This window comes from Macrobrachium nipponense, chromosome 1 (genome assembly GCF_015104395.2).
Source record: "Macrobrachium nipponense isolate FS-2020 chromosome 1, ASM1510439v2, whole genome shotgun sequence".
Lineage (NCBI taxonomy): Eukaryota > Metazoa > Arthropoda > Malacostraca > Decapoda > Palaemonidae > Macrobrachium > Macrobrachium nipponense.
Window position 1 is genome coordinate 189,388,854 of NC_087200.1, and position 19,614 is coordinate 189,408,467.

General features: G+C 43.8%; 1 pseudogene; it reads left to right on the forward strand.

Moving 5' to 3' along the window:
• Positions 1-18,999, forward strand: part of LOC135219938 (threonine synthase-like 2) — a 59,985-nt pseudogene extending 40,986 nt beyond the window's left edge.
• Positions 19,000-19,614: the final 615 nt, after the last annotated feature.

Sequence of the window (19,614 nt, forward strand, 5' to 3'; positions counted from 1 at the left end):
CCAAAGTTGACACAAGAGTCCAAACACACTGTGTCAGCTTCCTCAAGAATAGTTCAAACCCTAACTTTTGTGGACTTCATGAAATTTGCAGCCCATAAAGATGCAAATATTGATCCCAGTAAATGTCTTATCATAGAATCTGACAAGAGGATTCACATTAGGCAATATGATTCGGCTGTTAAGAAATTAGCGGACTTTATAAAGAATTCAGACATTCTTCAGATGACCCCAAATTTGGCCATTTCATTCTTTAGAACTTTGTTTGAAAAAGGCCTAGCTGCTAGTACTATTACTACAATTAAGTCGGCCCTGAAAAAGATTTTTCAGGTCAGATTTAAGATTAATTTAGCAGATTCTTATTTTTCGTCTATTCATAAGCTTGTGCACGGCTTAGGCCTACAATCCGTCCACAAAAGATCACATGGTTTTTAAATGGTGTTTTGAAACTAGCTTCAGACACCAATAATGAATCCTGCTCTTACATTTCTTTGCTAAGAAAAACCTTGTTTCTTACAGCCATTGGCTTCAGGTGCCAGAATATCAGAATTAGCAGCTCTCTCCCGTAATCCTGAGAACCTAGATTTCCTCCCGTCAGGAGAAGTACTGCTCTCTCCGGATAGGAGTTTCCTAGCTAAAAATGAAGACCTCAAAATAGATGGTCCCCTTGGAAGATTATTCCGCTACCTCAGGATACTTCTCTGTGTCCGGTAGTGACTCTTATGGCCTTTTTAGCTAGGTCCTCCTCACGATCCTCCGGTCCCTTATTTACCAGAGAGCAAGGAGGTACTATATCCATTCAAGGTATTAGACAGCAAATACTCTACTTCATAAAACAGGCTAACCGGGAATCTTTTCCACATGCTCATGATATTCGGGCAGTATCCACTTCAATTAACTATTTCCAAAACATGAATTTTGATGATCTGAAGAAGTATACGGGTTGGAAATCTCCTATGGTCTTTAAGCGCCACTATCTAAGAAACATTCAAGCCCTAAAATTTTCTACTATGGCAGGGGGGAGTCTAATCTCTCCGGATTAGTTTTTCCTCTTAATTTTATTTCGTCCCATTCTTAATTCTTTCTCCCTTCTACCTGCCACTCTCGCCACGATGCCTCTCACCTCGGTGGATTGGATACAGCCATCCAAGTATCATGCTCTCCTATAGAGAATGTCGATCAGCCTTGGAATGTGTTCATTCGTACATGTACATATTGTAATTATTAAGTGTATATAAAACTACATCTGCAAATACTTATGCATATTTACATTTAATTCATAGTATAAGTCTAGTCTTAAGTTAGTTGTTAAGTTTATATACCAGTATTAATTTAGTAAATTCTTATATATGTATTAAAGACATTTTCATTATACCTTGTATTAGAATTGAGATTCATGGGCTTGGAAGGCATTCTCTTGTATTTTTTCACCGGCGAACACAGGTCGACCCAGAAAAGGGATTTTGAACGAAGGAAAAATCTATTTCTGGGAGAGACTGTGTCGCCCGGTGAAACCCTACCCTGTCTTTTCCCATCCCGTTCCTTTCCAAGCCAATATTGAAATCCAAATACAGAAGGATGTCAGATGGCGCTAGCGTCGGGCGGTGGCGGGGTGGTCCAGACTGGTGCGGTAGAAACCGCTGTTACGGCATACCCCACGTGTATATTGAAAAAAGGAATAATCTAAATGGAAGACGACCTGTGATTAGTGGCTTTCACACGCCCTTTCTTTATACACGACGCCCTTGGGGGTGCTCGCGCGAGGGTAGTAACCTCTGCATACCAATACTTAAACTTTCTCTGGTATATTTGGAGACTATTTATATCAGAAAAGTAGCAAGAAGGACGTTTTCACCGGGCGACACAGGTCTCTCCCCAGAAATAGATTTTTCCTTCGTCAAAATCCCTTAATTCCGAGGTAGAGCGAATTAGATATTAAAGGACATTTGTAGCTTAATGCATATACAGGTAGTCCCCGGTTATTGGCGGGGGTTCCATTCCCTGGGTAAGCTGTTAAGTGAAACCAACAATAACTGAAACTCAGCGATTTATGGTGCTATAATGGTACTTATGGCGCCGATAACCGGTTATCACTGCCATAAGCACCCTTATGATACAATAAGTACCCTTATGGCACAATAACCAGACTCGGCTCGTTTTGGTGCCATAAATCGCCGGTATTATGGCGCTTGTTGGATTGCTGATAACAGAGTCACCAATAACCAAGGACTGCCTGTACTAGTATATGAATCACGGTGATGTAATAAGACTCATAAATTGGCTACGTGCAACAAAAGCACTACACAGTTATCAAGGTCGAGGTGGGTTGATGGTTGATGACTCCAAAACAACAAATACCTGAGCGGCGACAGGGATTTGTAGGTGAGAGGTGATGTTAACTTATACCTCTTGTCATAGCTGCGTGGGTAGAGTGCTTCACTGTACGTCTTGATTTCTTGGTTCCTAGGTTTGCATCGTGAGCCGACGAAATTATCATCTGAAAAATTCCCCTTCAGTTAACATATATGAAAATATATTAATTTTAAGGTAGAGCGAATTAGATATTACTGTAAAGGACATTTGTAGCCTAATGTGTATACAGTGGTTCCCCATATTCGCGGGGGATGCGTACCAGACCCCCCGTGAATAGTTAGAACCCACGAATAGTTGAAACCCCTATAAAAAATGCTTAAAACCTCCTATTTTGGTAGTTAAAAGACAAGAAAAACCCACTAAAAATTTTTATACATGGTTTTTAAAAGTTTTATCACAAAAAGTGCATTTTATGAGGAAATTGATAAAAAAAGCCCCAGGAATTTGTGGATATTTCTCATAGAAAAAATACCGCGAATAGCTGAATTTTCCGCAAATAATGCGGGGAGGAAACATTCCAGAGAGAAATCTGCGAATGTGTGAGTCCGCGAATCCGGAGAATGCGAATACATGGGGCCACTGTAGATGAATCATGGTGATGTGAAAAGACTTATAAATTCGCTATGGGCAACAAAAGCACTACAGTTATCAAGGTTAAGGTGGGTTGATGCCGATTCCAAAACAAATACCTGAGCGCGAAAGGGATTTGTAGGTGAGAAGCGGTGTTAACTTATACCTCTCGTGATAGCTGTGTGGATATAGTGCTTCACTGTATTTCCTGTCTTCTTGGTTCCTAGGGTTGCGCCCATGAGCCAACGAAATTATTGTCTACTAAAAAACTCCCCTTTTATTAACATATATGTAGATATATTAATTCCTTGGTAGAGCAAATTACATATTAACGCACATTTGTGGCTTATTGTGTATAATATGAATCACATTGATGTGATAAGACTCATAAATTGGCTGTGTGTGACAAAAGCACTATACACAGTTATCAAGGTCGAGGTGGTTTGATGCTGACTCCAAAACAACAAATACCTGAGTGCGACAGGGATTTGTAAGTGAGAGGCGGCATTAACTTGTACCTACTGTGATAGCTGTGTGGGTAGAGTGCTTCTCTGTACGTCCTGATTTCTTGGTTCCTAGGTTTGTGCCCGTGAGCCGAGACTAAATTATTACCTAATAAATTCCCCTTCGGTTAACATTTATGAAAATATATTAATTATGAGGTAGAGCGAATTGAATATTAAAGGCCATTTGTAACTTAATGCATATATATAAATCACAGTGATGTGATAAGATTCATAAACTGGCTACGTGTGACAAAAGCACTACACAGTTATCAAGGTCGAGGTGGATTGATGCCGACTCCAAAACAACGAATACCTGAGCGTGACAGGGATTTGTAGGCAAGAGGTGGCATTAACTCTTTAAGCTACACATACCTGTTTCTTGCAGATTCTATGGTTGTTAGTGACACAGCAATAACCACAACGATGAAGACAGTGTATGCAGAGAACAAGTATATCTTATGTCCACATACAGCAACAGCAGTATACTATCACCACCAAAGGTTTGGTAAATTTTTATTAGTATTATAATAATGCATCTGATATTACTTTTGAAAGTTCAGCACTCTTCATGCAATCAGAAAGGTTGTTATGTGATTTATTAACCCTTTATGGACAGGCATGATCATGTGAGGATCTGTAACAGGTTTTTAAGTGATGGAAGGGATATATATAGAGTTTTAATATTATGTGCCATACGTTTTGGATGAATTTAGCAGGAAAGATGTTCAGATCACTTCAATGGTCCAAAAAACTGTATTATGGCAATTGTAGTAGCTCAGCACAGGGCAGAGGAGGGATCAGTGTGCCTAGTGACTTGATTGGGAATGTATCACCCCTCTGGAATCCCATGATGTCTTATTTATTTGCTCATAAATACAACCAGGAATGTCTGTTGGTTTTAGTTCTTAAATTTTATGAAAGTATGTCAGCTATTATTGTAATTTGCAAAGAAAAGTACAGTACAAGAAATAATGGTAGTATTTTGTAAAAAAATGGGTACAGTGGTCCTCCCATATTCGCAGGGGATGCATAGGCAGACCCCCCCGTGAATAGTTAGAACCAACCCCAAATAGTTGGAACCCCTATAAAAACGCTGAAAATGGCCTATCTTGTTAGTTAAAACTCAAGAAAAACTCACTTAAAATGTTTATACTTGGTTTTTTAAATAGTTTTATCACAAAAAGGGCATTTTATGATGAAATTGATAAAAAAAAAAACCAGGCATTTGTCGCTATTTCTCATAGAAAATACCGCAAATATGCAAATTTTTTTTTTTTTTTTTTCCTGTGAATAATGCGGGGAAAGGCGTTCCCGAGAGAAATCGGTGAATGTGTGAGTCCACGAATCCAGAGAACGCGAATAAGGGGGGTCCACTGTATACCTAACAAGAAGTTATTGCATCTCCTATCTCAGTAAATCTTTTAAACTACTTTACAATAAATATATAGTGCTCCAGAATTTATTACTGATTTTGGTTCTTATCTGTTATGATACTGTTTGAGTTGTAAATATAATTTAATAAAATAAAATAAAGTATTAGAAAAAACAATTATAACATAGCAAAATTAGCATATTTTTACAAGTGTCTTGGAAAAGAGGCCCTACACAGGGTTGTAAATATTCACTGTCAACTTCCCATGGAAAGTACAGAAAAATGCTTATAATTTTTTCTTAGACCATGTGCATTTGTATATCTTCCTCTTTGCATTGATCTGTTTTTTCTTAAATTAGCCAACCTTAATTAAAGTTTGCCATCTTGGGGTGTGCTTATATTTAGCCTCTCCTTTAATTGGGTAAGCATTTAACAAGCAAAAATCAGATCACTGATAAAGTAATGAACCCTACAAGTGTTTTTTTCCCCATAACTTTGTCATTGGTTACTGTTGAAAATATTTTAAATACCATTAAGACCTCCTGGTTGAGTAGAATGGTAATCTTAATCAATCACTGAAGTGTTCTTAATTCTGTTTTGTTATAAGTACTTTGTAAGCCATGATCAGAAAGTTCCAACAATTTTCTGATTCAAATGGGAGTACTTTGGGTCATGTGCAGACAGCATGAGTGGCAACTGGCTTTTTAATGCTTTATATGGAGTATGATACCTTACAGTCAGTTTTATAACTTGTTACATTTTTCTTTAAATTCTATGCTTTCTTATTTGCAGTTTGATTATGGAACTCAAACTTGAGTAGAGGACAATATGAAACAGGTGTCAAACTCAGGAAACCATCAACAAGACCCTTGAAATGCTTTAGCAATAAGATGAAGAAATGTGCATTGTTGTGGTTTTCTTTCCTCTTAGGAACAGTGTTAAGTTAGCTGAGCGGTGTAGAGGAAGAGCAGTGGTTCATTTCATTAGCCTTGGGGACTAAGTCATGCAATCATTACTTAATCCAGATTTATTTTATACTAATTTTACTAACAAAATTTTCCAGTCAGCACAGGTTAACTTTGAATTCCTGTAGACAATAATTCACTGAACCAAAACCTACCTACAATCAATCAGTCAATCCGCTACTACATATTTAATTTATGATGGCCATCATGTTTACCCTAACCTAAAGGCAATTTTCTTGAATTCAGAATAGCCACAATACTTCAGTCTTATGACAGATAAATCTTTAAATGAAATTGCTTTCATTTTGGATGCATAGTGCATTTTGGTCATAGCGATCTGCTTTTAAATTTTGTTGGGGGATGTGCTTATAAAGCTATCATCAGTATTCATTCAGACAGAACTTGTGAACGACAGCTTAAGTTCATTCCATGAAACCTGAAGTACAAGCACCTCCATAAAATTCTGACCATCCATTACACCTCACTAAGTGTCAACACTTGCACCAATATAATCTGACAAGGATGACTCAATTTTCTTCACAAGCACTGCTATACCAGAACTGCACACCAAGTTTCAATCAAAGCAGTCCAAGATGCTGTAACTGCAGTCTCACAAATGTCAGACAACAGTCTTGTGTCTTTATCTGGGTGGAGTAGGCAGGTGCACTTGTTTAGTTCCTACATTCTTTGCCAAACCTACTTTCCTGACAATGCATTCACGCCCTTATTTTCAAGGTGATTGCTTTCACCACAGCAGACCAGCAACGAGAGTTATTTAGTGTTAATGGAAGAGAGAACAGGGACATTAAGTTTATAAAACTGAACAGTTAATTGTTCTTATGTGGAACAAACCTTCGGTCATAGCAATAGGATAAATCTTCTTGTGCTAGCTGGTAACCAGTAAAAAATAACAACCAAATATTGTATATGGCAAGGGAATCTGTGGCATCTAAGGCACAGAGAGGTGGAGAGTGGGGGGGGGGGTCCCAACCAAAAAACCCTGCTTGAACCCCAATACGCTTTCAGTCTTTGTTTCGGTATGTATACAAACCATCGGTCCTTTTACAATAGGAAGGTAACTAGCGGCAGCTGGAACGGTCGTAAGCTTCGAACAAGGGAGTACGTACTGTAGTTAACTGCTTGTCTGACAGTGCACGCGCAGCGTGACTGGGAGGTGAAGAATCACTTTTGCTTTGGCCGTGTGAGTGGAGGACGTCGTTCAACCATCGCTCTCTGCCCGCTTCATCGTCGTACGCTTTGCATTTGTGTGAATTTTTCTCCAACTTGGTTTGTTTGTAGTGAAAGTGAAATTGTAAGTACTATTTTTCATTTTTTCATTATTGATTTAATTATGGATCAACCCTCAATGGAGCTATCCCGGCCCCGCCCCTCGCCCCCCCCATCAATCCGTAAGAGTGTGCCCCAGGAGTGGAGGGCTGCAAGTGTGGGGCGTTTTCGCTCAGTTTCCTGGAGGTTGATCCGCATATTCTGGTGTGCTTGTGCCAAGGGCATGAGTGCTCTTGGGCCGAACTGTGCAATATTTGTCAACACTGTTGGAGGTGCAGTGGGTGCTGTACGAGGGCAGGAAGAAGCGAAGGCCTGCCAAGGAGATGTCGGAAAGCTCTCCCACCGACTCCCTTGGTAAACCGATACTTCGTCTTCTTTCCTTCCCCCGGCTCAGCTCCCATGTATAGCGCCTTTCCCTTCTTGGGGGGGGGGTTTCGGAGGTCTTCTCTTCGCCCGATCTGTCGACGTAAGAGGAGGGTGCTTAGTTTACCCCGACGTACAACTGTATTGGGGTCTTCCGTGCGCTCGAGGTGGGGTTTCGCCCCCCCCCCCCTCTTTGTGCAAGGGGGAACCCCCTAACCTGTGTACCTGACTGTTGCTTCCTCAGGTGCTTCGGATACGGGGGGACAACCTTGGTCAGGTGTGGATGTCGTTGGGACTACAGGCGGGGCGTGCCAAGTATCCAGGGGCTGCTCCAGCATCTGGAGTCTAAGCTGGTCACTCATGGAGCGCTGACCATCACTACCACCACGAATCTCGACCCCAGGGTACCGCCCCCTGCCTCACCTGGTTTATACCCCCCACGTGATGTCGGTGACACCTACGGCCGCCGTGCAGGGGCCGATGCTGTCGTACCAAGGAGGGGCGTGCCCACGCCTTGCCTGGGTTTCTTCGTGCTGCAACCCCGGACTTCCGCTGCCCAAAGAGCTCGCCCCTGGACTGCCGCCTGTACCCAGGATGTCGCTGGCTCCTGCCCCCCCGCCTCCTTGGAGTGCCTACGCTGCCTGCCGTACCTGCCGCTGCTGCTGTTCCTGCTGTTCCTGCTGTTCCCAGCACCTGCCGTCGCGTCCCAGCCCGTGTTGTTGTGCCTCCCCAGATGCTGGTCCATCCGACAGGTGTAGCTGGGCTCTGTTGCTTCGGCAACAGCAGCCCCGGCTCCATCCTGGATGGTGGACTTGACGTCTGTCCTGAGGGAGCTGATGAAGAAGAAGAAGAGGAGGAAGGTGTCGTCGTCGTCTCTGTCTCCTGCTGCCACCTCTCCCCCTTCAACTTCCAAGCCTTCCAAGCCGAGGAAGAAGAAGGCTGCCTCCTACCCCCCCCTAAAAAAGGCTCCTCGGGAACTTCTAAAGGGCCCATCCCACTCCGGTGGGAACATGGGTCCTTCCGCGGTCCTCCTGCTCCTTCGGGAACAGGGCCCGTCTTTTCTTCCGCAAGGAAAGAAGACGGGGACCAGAGGAGTACCGGCTAACACCGGTACTTCCTAGCCTGGTGCTAGGGCCGCTGCCACTAACAAACCAGGGTTCCGGCTCGGCCTCTCGTTCGCGAGAAAGGTACCGAGTGTACGGTCGCCCACGGGCAACCATGCAGCCAAGGCCCAGACGTCTGAGCTCGCTCGGCGCCAGGAGCAAGCACGGAGCGGAAGGCTGGCGTGAGCCGCTCAGGTGACTCGCGCCAGGCCAGCAGCCCCTCTTGCAGCGGCCTACCGTAGTAGCCAGGGTTGACGTGATGGTCTCAGACCGGCCATGGGCTGAGGCTGGGAAGAGGCCCCCTGATCGCAGGAACCAGCTTTGGCTGGTCCCAGCGGTTTGATGCGCCGCAGGACACACACCGGTCTCATGCGACAGTGGTCTCTGCAGGTCCCCTGACCGCCGCTCCACCAGGACCGGATGGATAGGGGGACCAGCAGCAGCTCCTCTGATGCGACGAGACCGGGGCCGTTGTTCTCGGTCCAGCCGCTCACCACAGGTGAGCGGCGCGACCAGGCCTGCAGTTTGTGGCGATCGCCTGCAGTTCGTGGCGATCGCCTGCAGCCCCCCAAACCCACTGGTTCTGCCCGGTGAGCGAGGGGGGGAGCGTCATGGTCTTCCTCTCCTGTACCTTCAACTTCCTCCCACGACGCCCTAAGTGCCAGGCACGGTACGACCTCGGGGAAGGATTGCTGCTCCCACCTTCTGAGCCCACAGTCCCGGCTCGAGTGTTCTGGGGACCTAAAAAGGAACCCAGACGACGGTGGGTCTGCCGCAAATGAGCTGGCGACTCATTGCTGGACCAGTTGACTCGCTTGTCTCGGGACAGGAGGGTTCGCTGAAGTCTGGCAGGTTGTCGAAGCTACTTCCTCTCCTCTACTGCAACAGCGGCGTTTCTACGTGCCTCAGAAGATCCAATGCCGCCCAAACAGGTTAACCCGGAGCTAGCCAGGCTAAACTCCAGGAGTGTCTCTGCAGCAGCTCCTGTCGGAGAACCTCTGGTTCTCCCAGTAAGCAGGCACTAGCCTGGAATCCACCTGTGGTCCCTCACAGTGTCTAAGGTCGCAAGCCACCTCCAAGAATATTACTCCTGAAGGGGACTCGGCTTTCAGGAGACTTTGCCAGTCTGGAGGTAGGGCCATTTCCTACCTCGCCCACCAGATGGTAAACCTGTGAGCCAACCTGGTACTTAGCGTAGGGATGCAGTCCTTACCCGAGTACCCAGGAGAGATGGTGGACGCTGCTGGTGGAAAGGCGGCGCACTGATGACAGTGACCGCCTGGTACACCAGGCAGTTTCGAAGGCTTCTGGGCAGCCTCGAACTGGACTGCTAAGAAGGTTGTCCCGTCTAAGCCCCGAGGAAAAACTCTGCCTTCAACTTCTCCCAGGGGAGGTTGTCACCAGCCCCCCTTCCCAGCCCTCCTTTTCACGAGGAGGGGCAGGGAAGAAGTCGAAGAGAGCGGGAAACGCTAGGGACGGCGTTCCCCTCACCTGCTGCCAGAAGTGGGGGGTGCCTGGCGAGCCATTGGGCAACATGGCAGTGCTACGGTGCCAAAACCTGGATAGTAGACGTCCTCAGGAGGGATATCTACTACCCTTCGAATCTCGGCTACCTCACCTCCAACCCGGTCCATCTTCAAACCTGTGTTCCTGGAACATCAAAGGACTTAGCTCTTTGACAGGAGACCAAGACCATGCTGAGCAAAAGGAGCTGTAGAGATCGTCAGGGATCAATCACTGGGCTTCTACAGCTGCCTTTTCCTGATGGAGAAGTCTTCGGGGGGCTGGCGCCCAGTGATAGATCTCTCTCCTCTGAACCGATTTGTTCGCCAGACTCTGGTTCACGATGGAAACGGCACGTTCCGTGCTGAGTCCATTAAGGAGAACGATTTCATGCTTTCAGTGGATTTGAAGGCGACGGATTTTCCAGATACCAGTCCATCAACACCACAGTAGTGGCATACGTCAACAAAAGGGGCGGGGGCCTAGTGTTCCTCCCGTTGCACCAGTTTGACAATGCTGGTGCACGAGTGGGCCGTGGCTCACTCAGTAGAGCTGTCAGCCGCTACATTCCAGGCAAGAGGAATGTAGTAGCAGACAAGCTCAGCCGTCGGGATCAGGTGAATAGGGACCAAATAGGTCCCTACACCAGGACGTGACGGAAAGGCTCTTCATCCTGTGGGGGCGAATCCAGTAGTGGATTCCCAAGGGTGATCAGTGGAGTGCTGGACCACCCCGAATCTCAAGATGATCCTGGTGGTCTCCCAAATGGCCCCACCCCAGGCCGTTTGGTATCCAGAACCTGCTGGCTCTGCTTGCAGAAGCACCGAGAGAGATTCCCCCTTGGCACAACCTTCCTTCCGCCCAGCCACCATGTAGAACGGTACCACCGAGCAGTCCAGTCTCTACATCTTCTCGGCTGGATGTTATCCACCATACTCTTGCGAGCTAGAGGTTTTCTCTCAGTGCAGCAACAGAAATGACTGGACACGTCAGACAGTCCTCTTCAGCTGTGTACCAGGGAAAGTGGGCCGTCTTCGTGGTTTGGTGTCGTAGACAGGGTCTGTCTCCTCTCAGAGCCACTCTTCAGCAGGTAGCAGATTTCCTCGTATTTCTCGCTGAGAAAAGCTCCTTTCTGTCCCCACAGTCAAAGGATATAGAGCCGCCCTGGCCCTGGTCCTGAAACTGAGGGGAGTGGACATCTCGGACTCATTCGAGATCTCCTTGCTAATGAGGATCTTTGATAGGTCTTGCTCACCCAGGGAACTCAGGCCCCCGGGATGGGATGTGACTCTCGTCCTTTGAGCCACTCCGAGGAGTCGTCAGACAGGGATCTGACCCTCAAGACTCTCTTCCTTTGTTGGCCCTGGCATCGGCGAAGAGAGTAGGAGAACTTCATGGTCTGTCCATCAACGTTAAACATAACCAGGGGATCGGGGATCTGTTGATGCTCGATTTCGTCCCGAACTTCGTAGCTGAGACTCAGAATCCGTCGATCCCTGACAACAGGTTTGAGTCTTTCACAATCCCCTCCCTATTGGACTTCACCAACATGATTTGGATGAGATGCTGCTATGTCCTGTGAGGGCGCTATGGACACTATCTGAAGAGAACTCGGCACCTCAGGCCTGAGTGTCAACGCCTCTTCGTTAGCACCGGGGCCGTGACCAAGAAAGAAGTATCCAAGAACATGCTTTCTTTCTGGCTGCGTGAGGTGATCAGGAGGGCGTACGAAGCTGATGGTAGCGACGACATTCGTACGCTTCATCCGAGAGCCCACGAAGTCAGAAGCATTGGTCCTTCCCTTTCGTTCCGCAGGTCCTGAAGGCAGGGGTCTGGGCCAAACCAGACCACCTTCACCTCCTCTACGGGATATTGCCCACAGGTCTTGGGATACTTTTTCCTTGGGACCGTGGTGGCTGCTCAACACGTTGTGTAGCTAACCCAGCCCCTAGCAGGCAGAACAGCATCGAATCCCTGGTGTGACTGTAGAATGGATGAGTGAATGAGAGTGTGGACTGGTCCTCTTCCCCATCTTTTTCTCCCCTCTACCTGTGGGCAGAGGGACACGGCCTTCACCCTGCTGGAAAGGATAAGATGCAGGTAAGCTACTCGACTGAGCCCCATCCTATCCCTTTCATTAGGGATAGGAGTGGAATATCCAACACTTCCCCCAACAAGGGGGTGGAAGTGGAAGCCAACAAGAGACAAACCCACTTTATGTTGCCTCTTGCAACAGGAACAAGTTCTTGCTTGCTAGTTTTAAGAGGTATGCTTGGCCTCCCTCTTATTACTTGGGTTCGGAGGACTGACCATGATCCTGCGGTACATACCCCGATCAATTGGGCAGAGGCAAGGATACCTCCCTCTCTTTTACGACCGGGGAGGCAATCCAATTGTTGGGTGAACACAGTCTGTCTTAAGACTCAGATTCCTCCCACCAAGAAGTGAGTCTTCCTATTGTAAAAGGACCGATGGTTTGTATACGTACCAGAACAAATAGCAATTTGTCGAAATTGCATTTTTCCTAACTATACAAACCTGAGGTCCTTTACATATAGTCCCACCTCATGCCAACCACCCCTCACTCTGCATTTTTTCCTGGGCCTATCTAAAGCAAAAGTGATTCTTCACCTCCCAGTCGTGCTGCGCGTGCACTGTCGGACAAGCAGTTAACTACCGAACTCCCTTGTTCGAAGCTTACGACTGTTCCAGCTGCCACTAGTTACCTTCCTGTTGTAAAAGGACCTCAGGTTTGTATAGTTAGGAAAAATGCAATTTTTGACAAATTGCCATTTCTTCAACCAGCTCGAAAAGCAGATGTTCCCATTTGCTCCTCCTCCCCTCCAAAGCCGGTTATTTAGATAGCCTGTGATTCCTTCTTGCTTTTTGGTGTTTTTTGGGTGTCTGTGTGTGATTTGCATGATATATGGATTCCTCCATTGGTTCTAACAAGTAACTCACTGGTACATCAAACGCATGTGTCCCAGCCTATGAGGGTTCCTGTGCTCATGCTTCCTAGCGTCCACCTTGAACTGACCCCACACACATTGCAGTAGGTGTTGTGCTAATTTTTGTAATGTAACAATCCATGCCTGGGCTGTTATGCAGTGGGAGAACTTTACCAAGAAGAGGGAGCATCGTAGGATGTGCTACATGTCCATCTTGGGAAGGATTAATCCTCCTCAAGTGGTTGCTTTTGCTTATTCTTCCTTGAGACTTTTTCCTTCTGCATCCTCATCCATTGATGCCTTTTCTCCTTCCTTTTCTTTCATTGATTAGTCTTTGGGAGCATCAGGAGTTTACTCAGGGTGATATTTTGTTTAATGCTGCCCACCCCCATCTCTTTTGCAGGGAGAGAAGTCCCTTTTGGGAGGGAGGAGGAAGCACCATCTTGTTCCTTTGTTTCAGAGACCAATTCAAACAAATGGCATTTGTGTGGGCCTCCTTAGGCCTATGAGGGGTCACCTCTTGGAAGGCCTGGTGTCCCATTTCATGCTGCGCGCCATCCAGCTGCGGCTCCCCCAGCAATCCCCTCATCCCAGCCTCCACTACTTTGGGGTCGTGTGTGCTGCCACCTTGCAAGGTGCCATCTTTAACTATGCCTCATCCTGGTCACCCTTTATCTCGCCATCAGCAAGGCCTAAAACTCAGGCTAAGAGTCCAATGCACACTGTGACATCACTCCCAGCATTGTCAGTTTCCTTTGATGTCAAACTCCTCCTGGTGCCATGATGTCACATCCCAGGTGGTTGCCAATCAATTGGAGGTGTTCATGTGCCTGTGGAAGATGATCGTTCCTTTCATTCCCCTCGGAAGTCTCTCGACCTGTTTTGAGTTCATCATAAGGATCACGTCCACGGATGATGTTTCAAGTGACGGCCATGTTTTTCTCATCACAGAGGCACTACTTCTACAATCTGTTCATGATGGTGAGAGATGTCTTTCACCAATTTCCAAGAACCTACGTGTTCCTTGTCACGCTCTCCTAGGAGATCCTACATTCATGATTCGCCTTCCGAATCAAGGGTCATGACTCATCTAGGCAGAGAATTTCAAGCTTCTCCTTCCCTCCCCAGATGGTCTTACATACATTGTTCATCATTGCCACAGTTGCATACATGATTCTTCTTGGTCGGAGATGGACGCACATTCGTGTTCCTTCATTTACAGACGTCCTTCAAGGGGAAGAGAATGACGTTTTTTCCTTCAAGGAGGAGCTCGCCAGTGGCCAGAGGAAGTGATACAGATCTTTCTAGGCCTTCTACTTCAATGCTTTGAACTTCAATGCAGGATCCAGAGGATGGGGAGAGTCAGGAGTTTCTTTCTTCCTACATGGAGGTTATTGATCTCATTCATGAGTTCAATAATCTTTCTGAGAGGACTGAGACTGTCTTCTATGACTCATACAAGAGGGCCTTGTTTGGGCCAAAGAAGGATGTGAGACTTCGTTTGAGCAGCCATGTTCTGGGCATGCTAATTCGATTTCTGGGATTGACCTGTGTCGCCCAGTGAAATGTTTCTATAGCACTCATTTCTAGGTATAAATAAAATAAATGCTAAATATACCAGAGAAAAAAGCAATATGGAATGCCGAGTACTACCTCTGGATCAAATCACCCTCACGGGGTCGTGCGGTATAGCATCAGGGGCGGGTGGAAGCCACTATCACAGATACTTTGCCAATTAGATCTCTCTCTCTCAAAATCCCCTCCAGAGAGGTGCCGGTTACAACGGCTACCTTCCGCTCGTCACTACTACCTCTGCCAAGAACCCTCATTCCTGAAATACACACCCAAGCTTGGGCCAAGCTAAAGGGTAGGGAGGAAAGAAAAAGAGAGGGATGGGTTCAATGGGCAACACAGGTCTTCACCCAGAAATAGATTTTTCCTTTGTCAAAATCCCTTTCTGGGATTGACCTGTGTCGCCCAGTGAAATAGTAACAGAGAATTGGCCATACAAGCTTGGTAAAATTGAGAGTAAGACAAAAAATTTTATATGAAAAGGAAAAATAAAATTTTCTTACAATCATTGTTTTAATGATCCAAGTTAAGGATAACAAAATACAAGAAGTAAATAAATAAAGTATATATATGACCAGTTCATACCATCTACCAGGAAAATCACACAGTAATGAATATAATAACACATGGAAATGAATGAACTATGTACAAGTACAGGAGTGGGTTGATAAGCAATCCAGTCGTAACAAAAAGGCAAAAAGGGAGGAATACAAGCGAGGCAGTAGGTGAGAGGGAGTACCAAAAGGTAATTAGTAGCAAAATCAATGATAATTAATAATATACAACATTACAAAATACATAATTAGGCTGTATCAGGGGAGACAATGTTCCCGGCAGCCACTGCAGAATATTTAAGGGCCTCAAGAGACTTTAGATAGTGGCGTTTAAATACTGTTTGTAGATTTCCAACCCGTATACTTTTTGAGATCATCGAAGTTCATATGATGAAAATAATTAACTGAGGTAGCCACTGCTCGGATATCATGGACCTGAGGAACTGAATCCGGATTAGCTTGTTTAATAAAATAAAGAATTTGTTTGTTTCTGATTGGCCTTAAAGGAAGTGGTTCCACCATTCTCTCTAATAAAAAGAGGACCTGAAGACCTATTAGAAAGTTCTGTCAAGATAAGATTTTAATGTAATAACTGGACATAATGATGGGTCCTGTGGAAGAGGGACAACTTCCATGGAGACCATCTGTTCTGAAGGTCTTCATTCTTTGCCAAGAATTTCAGATCTGGAGAAAGCAGAACTTCTCCTGACGGAGGAAATCAATATGATTTGGTTCTCTAGGACTCATGCAGAAGAGTGTGATCCTGGAAACGGCGCACAGAGTTAGAAAAGTAATGGACGCCTAAGGAGGCAGGATGCAACCCGACAACCCCACAATATAATTACCACCCAGTCGAATTGGAGAACTGTGATAGAGCAAATGTAATAATAATAATAATAAATAATACAATGTTATTACAATATTTATGCATTTCTATACAAAAAGTTATTTTTAAAATTAAAGAACATAATTTTCCCAGTCTTTTGCCAATTTGTGAAAAGGGTAGAGGGGTTGTACAGCTGTCAGAAATGTCACATTACCTGGTGGTGTGGCCATGGGTGCAAATTGTTGCCAATGCCTAATCATCTCTCTCTTTCTCTCTCATATTATGTATTCACTAAATAATTCATAGATCATTTCCCTCTTCATGGTCAAAAATGTTACCATTCAATGGGGAGTCTCTCCTCTCTCTCTCTCTCTCTCGCTCTCTCTCAGTCTCGTCCTCTCTCTCTCGTCTCTTCTCTGTTATCGTCTCTCTCTCCTCTCTCGTCTCTCTTAATATTTCAAAGGTATATTTGATGTAGCATAATACTTTAAGTATACATTGAACTTTCAAGATAGGCAGTTATAGGGGTTTAGAGGGGGTCCTAAGTATTCACGGATTCTAACTATTCACCGGGGTGTCTGGTACACATCCCTTGTGAATACTGGGGATCCACTATGCATGTATTCACCACCTTTCCCAATTAAAGTTATAGATTTTTTTGGTCACTGATTATAAATATGCAAGTATGTACCTTCAACAGTAATACTATTACTACCACAATGGATTATGAATGAAGTGAAGAATTGTACTCACTTGAAATAATTATAAAAAAGTAGCACATATACCCCAGAATAAGCAGACTAAAAACTATAAATCATATAAAACGAAAAGTTCATATGACACAATATACACAGAAGGATCTAAATCAAAATACAGAGTGGGATGTGCTGCAGTATCCCAAAACCCAAAAAAAAATGTATTCATTCTCTACCTAGCAATACCTCAATATTCACAGGAGAGCTGTGTGCAATCACATTAGCCATAAAAATGATAAAGAAAATATCTTACACAATAAATGAAGAGGCCTGATAGAGCAGCTAAAGAAGCATCCACATATCAACAGCAAATATAAACAACCTTATTACTGATTATGACAAGATAAATAAAAACAATTATTGCCAATAAATGGCAAAATATAAGGAATTAGGAACCTATACATAATAAACTGAAGCAGATATTAAAATCCTGTAATTCTGATATGTCTCAGAATAGGCCATACTCATGTGATACAGTCCACATAACCCTCTTCCTGTATGCACAGAATGCTGTGATAACTGTCAAACATATTGTGTGAATGTCCAAAACATAACCAGCAGTGATAAATACTATTCAACTTCTGGAAACAAATCGACGAAGGAAACTTTGTCAGAATCTTCTACATTTTCAGTCATCCCAATTTTAATATTCAAGAAGAACTGTAATTTAACAGATAAAAATATAAAGATAAGTAAATAATGAAAATACAAAACTTACAGCATTTAAAAATCTTAACATTTTCTGAATTTTAATATGTATTCCTTTTTTGTGTGTATGTAAATGTATTTATTGCATATGTGCATTCGCGTGTAAAAGCATATGCCTTTGTGCAATTTTGAAATTTCATATTATTTGTTCATCACCATGCTGAATGACCTATTGGTCTCAGTGCTTGGCCTACAGCCTAGAACGGTACATGCAGTCCCCAATATCAGCACTCCAGTTTTATAGCGCTTGTCTAGTTTTGGCGATTTGGCGCTGAAATGTGCAGATTTTTAGTTATTGGGGCTGATAATAGAGTATTGGTGCTGATACATACCCAACAGAGGTGCCATTAACCAGTTATCAGCGCTAAAAATCAGCGATTTCCGGTTATTGGCGATTTTCGCTTATCATTAAGCCTTTGAAAGAGCTGGTTAAACTATTTTGATAATAATAAGGTAACAAGCTGTCACATGCGGATGGACGTGTTTGCAGGTGACTACATGATGAGGGCATTGTGTCCTTCATCTTGTGGAGATGGTTTGGATACATGTCCTCCACCCTCTAGACAAGGGGAGAGTGGGATAGACAAAAAAACAAACCCATTAGTCTTATTATTAAGTTTGTTGTCTCTGACACTGGATTGTTCCAAGCCTTTTTTAAAAATAATGACAACTCATTACTTCAAGCCTAGAAGTCTAGCAGTTGCAACATCCCTATGTCCAACAAGCTAGAGGTGTGGGACTCCTTCCTCTGCTCTTCCAGAAGAGGAAGGTATTTCCTGGGTGGTCAGAACCAACAGTCAGTTCAGAGATTTACTCAGGCTTCTCCCTCAAATGGGTAAGCCTCCTGTGTAAAGACCAAAGGTTTATATTTGTCTAGGAACAAATACATATTTTTTAAAAGTAACTGGTATTTTTCCTCATACAAACCTGAAGGTCATACATTTACGGCCCACCTCAGCCACCCTTTCATTCTGATACCTGGGCCAAAAGGCAATGCATAGTTCAAATTGATGAATGGGTGGGTGGGGCTTCCCCCTACCGTCGGTAGTTAAAGGCCTTGCCTAAAAGTTAAATAGCTGTTCCAGCTCCAGCTTGCATCCACAAGCTAAATCCCATGTAAAGACCTTCAGGTTTGTATGTTAGGAAAAATGCAAATTACTTTACAAAAAATTTTGTAATGTTTCAGAAATTCAGATGCAATAAGGGGTTTCATTGCAACAGCATCCCAGCAAAATTCCAGAGGCAGTACAAAAAAGGCTGATATTCCTCCGATTACGGATGGAGTGGAGCACTTGCAAGATCTTCCAACAAAATTCCTCTGGATGAGGAAAGGTGAAGACTGGCACTCTATACTCTGTGCTAAAATAGAAAATATAACCAAAAATAAAGATAGAAAGGTATGATTATGCTGGTACTGATTTGAGATTGTTTAAATGAAGCACTGTGTCATTCTTGTGTACAAACATCTGTGCATAATAAATACTGTACATTTATCCATACATATACAGTATAGAAAATGTTATCATTGTTCATGAGTCATGATATTTCATAGCAAGAACAGTGTAGTACCCTAAAAAAAAAAAAAAAAAAAAGAAAAAAAAAAAAAAAAAAAAGCACTGTATTGAGCTAAATGTGTGAATGTTTTTTCATGAAAATTCTGATAATTGTAAATCACATGATTTGTTGTACTAAATTTTTGAAGGTTATTAATCAATTGAAAATAAGTTTATATTAAAACTAAAGTTTAGGCTATCATATGACTAGCTCAGAGATCATTATATATATTTTGTAGCTTAGATTAGGTGTTTTCTTACGCCCTGAGTTCAACAAGGCCTATAATGAAAACTGTAGAAGAGTGACTTATTGATTAAAGATTTTATAACATTTATTTGAATTGTGTTACACTTTTACACTTTTTACTTCTGTCTTTTGTACCTTTGATATATGGCTCCTCTTTCACTGGAAAAGAAGAAGCTAATGTATTGTATATATATGTGAATACTGTCTTATCTACATGGGTATTAGTATCTGTCTTTTACGTGAACAGTAAAAACCTCCTAAGTAAAACATGAGCCTTGGTCGGCATTAAATGCACAATGCTTTTGGCTGTTTTGTTTTCTGCTTGTGTTACTGTTTGAGGCAATAATAAATATAAAGACTAATAAATGTAGCACTGCTTTATTCTTGTTTTTTCTTCTGTAAGATATCTTCC